The sequence below is a fragment of the Schistocerca cancellata genome, chromosome 1 (genome assembly GCF_023864275.1).
Source record: "Schistocerca cancellata isolate TAMUIC-IGC-003103 chromosome 1, iqSchCanc2.1, whole genome shotgun sequence".
Lineage (NCBI taxonomy): Eukaryota > Metazoa > Arthropoda > Insecta > Orthoptera > Acrididae > Schistocerca > Schistocerca cancellata.
This window is the reverse complement of record NC_064626.1, coordinates 199,205,339-199,210,877: the sequence shown is the minus strand read 5'-3', so window position 1 is coordinate 199,210,877 and position 5,539 is coordinate 199,205,339.

Sequence of the window (5,539 nt, the reverse complement as noted above, 5' to 3'; positions counted from 1 at the left end):
ACCTTCTAGAGCACGTTGGGTGGCACGGGATACATGCGGACGTGCATTGTCCTGTTGGAACAGCAAGTTCCCTTGCCGGTCTAGGAATGGTAGAACGATGGGTTCGATAACGGTTTGGATGTACCGTGCACTATTCAGTGTTCCCTCGACGATCACCAGTGGTGTACGGCCAGTGTAGGAGATCGCTCCCCACACCATGATGCCGGATGTTGGCTCTGTGTGCCTCGGTCGTATGCAGTCCTGATTGTGGCGCTCACCTGCACGGCGCCAAACACGCATACGACCATCATTGGCACCAAGGCAGAAGCGACTCTCATCGCTGAAGACGACACGTCTCCATTCGTCCCTCCATTCACGCCTGTCGCGACACCACTGGAGGCGGGCTGCACGATGTTGGGGCGTGAGCGGAAGACGACCTAACTGTGTGCGGGACCGTAGCCCAGCTTCATGGAGACGGTTGCGATTGGTCCTCGCCGATACCCCAGGAGCAACAGTGTCCCTAATTTGCTGGGAAGTGGCGGTGCGGTCCCCTACGGCACTGCGTAGGATCCTACGGTCTTGGCGTGCATCCGTGCGTCGCTGCGGTCCGGTCCCAGGTCGACGGGCACGTGCACCTTCCGCCGACCACTGGCGACAACATCGATGTACTATGGAGACCTCACGCCCCACGTGTTGAGCAATTCGGCGGTACGTCCACCCGGCCTCCCGCATGCCCACTATACGCCCTCGCTCAAAGTCCGTCAACTGCACATACGGTTCACGTCCACGCTGTCGCGGCAGGCTACCAGTGTTAAAGACTGCGATGGAGCTCCGTATGCCACGGCAAACTGGCTGACACTGACGGCGGCGGTGCACAAATGCTGCGCAGCTAGCGCCATTCGACGGCCAACACCGCGGTTCCTGGTGTGTCCGCTGTGCCGTGCGTGTGATCATTGCTTGTACAGCCCTCTCGCAGTGTCCGGAGCAAGTATGGTGGGTCTGACACACCGGTGTCAATGTGTTCTTTTTTGCATTTCCAGGAGTGTATTACATATAATCATTTGGAAAATCCATTCTTACGAGTTCTAACCACTGTCACCAAGCTTTACGCAAACACGGTCGGTAAACTAATCAAAATTTCTGGAAAGTTAATCTGTGGAAGGTCTTCCATTTTAATGCCAGGAATGCTGAATACACATCAGACAATGTAAAATGATTATACTTTGAGCAGGGTTGCCAATTAATGGACAGTAGAACGCCACTTGAGTTAATAAAGCTGTTGGTTGCCATAATGATCACTGACTGGGTCGACGAGACAGATCGCTTCTCATGAACTCAGATACAGAAATTAATATGTCATACAACGGCTTGAACAATATGAATGGTTCTTAAAAAAGCTTTTAAAGTAGAGGAGGTTTGTGTAACAACTGAATATCTTGACAATTTGACCAAAGTTTATTACATTTACCCTTTGCGAGCACAGATATAAACAAGAAAGCAGTACTTACATAGTAATGTTAAGAAAATGCTACAAAGTAGAAGGAACTAAGAAACGAGAAATAATGAACCAAATTTTAACTAGTGATAGGCTGATTTGAAAAAGGTCGCAAGGAATAAATGGGATGGGGGTGACGGTTTCCTCAACAAGTTATTCTTGAACAGCATAACTGTGGAAGTGTCCACAGTAACTGGCCCAATCGCACCAGAAAGGCATGTGTAATCCACATGCAAATGAGAAAGCATTCTTGGTCATGGATGAACCTTCAGCTGCCTGACCAGGTCTTAAATCATGGTCCTAAGTAAGCAAATAAACAATATACTGAAAAACGCCTAATTGCTCGCCTAGCTGAATGCCAGTGCTGAGAGGTATGAGTCCTGTGTATCACGAGGCCTGCTGCCAGCAGTTACTCATCAGAATTTTATTATGGGCTGACCCTGTCAAATGGAAGTCTGCCTTCAATCTTGTCTCCAGAGTCAGATGTTACCCTCCATCCCTTGACCCCAAGTTCGAATGTTCCCAAAACTGTATTTCTCCTCGCACCTCTGCACGAAACACATGCAAATGGTACTTCACCAATATGAAGGCTTGGCGAAAAGTTAGCTAATAATATTTTCCGAACGAGTAGGCCAACACTCCACCATGAAAATGTGAGATATCCAACGAGCTGCCTTCCCATGTACACAATGTTGAGCAAAACATGTTTTAAGCCCTTACCTCTCAGATATCTTTTTATGTCGTGCAGTAGGCTTTTTTGCCATATATATAATTTCTAGAAAACGGCATCTGGAACGCCCACTCACAGATATTATTTTAGGTCACCAACGAGCCGTCTTCGCATCTTGTAAGAGTGAATGTCTCAGTCCAGGCATCTGCCTGTCATAATTCCGCCCGCACAAGTGGAGAAGAATATACTGTTAATAACAAAGAACGTGTTGCTTCTCATGTGAAAGCAGAAACGAATATCTCTGAACCAGCCTGAAACCCAATAGTTTCCTAGGAAATGTGTTACCAGCGAAAATAACACTCCACTACACTTTCCTTTGAGCAGATGCGATACCTTACAAAAGTAATTTCTCCTGCATTGGCCGGATACACGACACCGGAAAGGAGTGGAAAAGGCGTATTGGAGGGCCTGCATATAGTGATGCAAGAACTAAAATACAGAACATTTCTTTAAACTTGGACTACTACATATCTTTAAGCTCAAGGACACAATTAAGCGTAGTGTGTTTATTTCCAGTCTTCGAGTCAGATACCAAGAGCAAGATAGTTTAGCAAAGGATGGCATTGTTTGAATAATATTAAAATTTATTACTATTTAGGCTATAACAAATGAAATATTAAAAGTTGTAGAACTGAAGCAACATTCCCCTAGTTTATTTGAGGCAGACGATTCTACGTTGACTGAAATAAATATTTTAAAAAATTGTCATTCCTTCACCTACACTGATCATAAATCCAGCTGCAATATTGTACAAACATCACTCGTGATGTGACGTAATTGCATTGCCCCTACTTTCTATCCTAAGTTCCGCTTAACCCAGTGATATACAACACGTAATATAATCACAAGTTTTCGTAAGTGGCACGTAATGTGTCTCAAACCGAAGTCGAGCTCAGACGTATTTCTTAGTCCACAAAATTTCGGGCTTAGACCTTCGACAACCTTCGGACTATCTTCGGCTGCTTCTGACTCTCAGACACGTCGGCATCTCTTTTTTTATAAAACTTTGACATTAAAGGCACTTGGAAACCGAATTAATATTAAAAAATTAAAAGGAAATCCATTCCTCGGTCCTTAATTATGGCCACTGTATTTCGTTCGATATTAATTATTGAAATATTCCATTATGACATTCTAACAGGAATATAATTCCGCCTTCGCATCATTAGCTTCAACATCTCACCCCTGTGGACTACCGGTTGTCTCTCCGCTACCGTAGCTTCTGTCGCAATAACTGACACCTTGAGGTCCTTGCATGACAGCTTACGAGAACGGTCTCTCTCTGTCCTTTAACTGCAGTTCTGGTCGCTTTTCTCTCATTTCAGACTGTGTAACCCACGTCTAGACTTCGTATCTGTTTATCATAAAATGATCCAAATGCATAACATGTCGAGCACACTGTGAAGGGATTTCATTTCTTCCATCTTGCTCACCTATACAAAAATGCTCGAATACTTTCACATGGTCTTCACATATAAAACTAATTACAAATTTGTTAACGCCAACGTTTCTCTGCATTTAATTTCGTTTTAAAGACCGATTAGCTAGTGTCTGTAGAGTCTTAATAATATACTTTAAGACAAAATGAATTATATCCTTGGTATGGCAGCGTCTACTTACTACGAAAGACGTTGTATGTTCAATTTAAATCTCTTCCATCACATATACACTGAAGAGCCAAAGAAACTGGTACACCTGGCTAACGTCGTACAGGACCCCCGCGAGCACGTAGAAGTGCCGCAACACGACGTTCCAAGGACTCGACTAGTGTCTGAAGTGGTGCTGAAGGAAACTGACACAATGAATCCTGCAAGACTGTCCGTAAATCTGTAAGAGTACGAAGTGGTGGAGGTCTCTTCTGAACAGCACGTTGCAACCAGAGGAAGTGTTTAAACTCAGAAGAGTGTTCCTGGAGCCACTCTGTAGCAATTCCGGAAGTGTGGGGTGTCGCATTGTCCTGCTGGAATTGTCCAAGTCCGTCGGAATGTATAATGGGTATGAATGGACACAGGTGATCAGCAGAATGCTTACGTGTCACCCGTCAGAGTCGTATCTAGAAGTATCAGGGGTCCCATATCACTCCAACTGGACACGTTCCACTCCATTACAGAGCCTCCACCAGCTTGAACAATCCCCTGCTGAGATGCTGGGTCCATGGATTCATAAATTTGTCTCCACGCCCGTCCACGTCCATCCGCTCGATACAATTTGAAACGAGACTCGTCCGACCAGGCAACATGTTTCCAGTCATCAACAGTCCATTGTCAGTGTTGACGGGCCCAGGCGAGGCGTAAAGCTTTATGTTGTGCAGTCATCAAGGGTACACGAGTGGGCCTTCGGCTCCGAAAGCCCATATAGGTGATATATCGTTGAATAGTCCGCACGTGGACACTTGTTGATGACCCAGCATTGAAATTTGCTGCAATCTGCGGACAGGTTGCACTTCTGACACGTTGAAAGATTCTCTTGACTCATCGTTGGTCCCGTTCTTGCAGGATCTTTTTCCGGCCGTTAGTGATGTCGGAGATCTGGTGTTTCACCGCATTCCTGATTTTCACAGTGCACTCGTGAAACAGTCGTACGGAAAATCCCCATTTCATCGCTACCTAGGAGATGCTGTGTCCCATCGCTCGTGCGCTGACTAACACCACATTCAGACTCACTTAACTCTTGTTAACCTACCATTGGAGCAGCAGTAACCTTACAACTGCTCCTATATAGGTGTTGCTGACCGCTGCGCCATATTCTGCCTGTTTATACATCTATGTATTTGAATACGCATAACTATACCATGTTAAATGGCGCTGCAGTGTACATATACTCGGTGACTTCTATTTCTGTATCTTGAGACATTCTGCAAGGAAGACGCGCATTATTGTTCTACGTCAGTAAGTAACTTTGGTGCACGGAGACTGAAGACAATAATCTCTATATTTGAAAGAAGATGTCCTGACTGATTACAGTCACATCATCGTCCAGTACCAACCGCTAAGGATGGATACTCGAAATTTCGAAAGAATGTTCATTGATCTTACTATAGGCATTGTTTAAGAAACAATTTTTCGAAATTTTTTTCGTACGGGGGTGAAATAGGTGACGAAAAGCTTTTTTTTTTTTTAAAAAAATTGTCGCTTTAAAGTCTACTTTTAAGCTACAAGTACGAAAATCGATATGTGGTTTTTTGGTCACCATTTATGGAAATTTAACTCTTATGGGGGTGAAATAGTAGGTGAAAGTTTTTTTAAAATAAATTGTTATTGATGTACTGCTAAAGCATTTTTAGAGCTACACCTATGCAATTTGGTGTGACTTCTCGGTTAGAAGTAAAAACAACG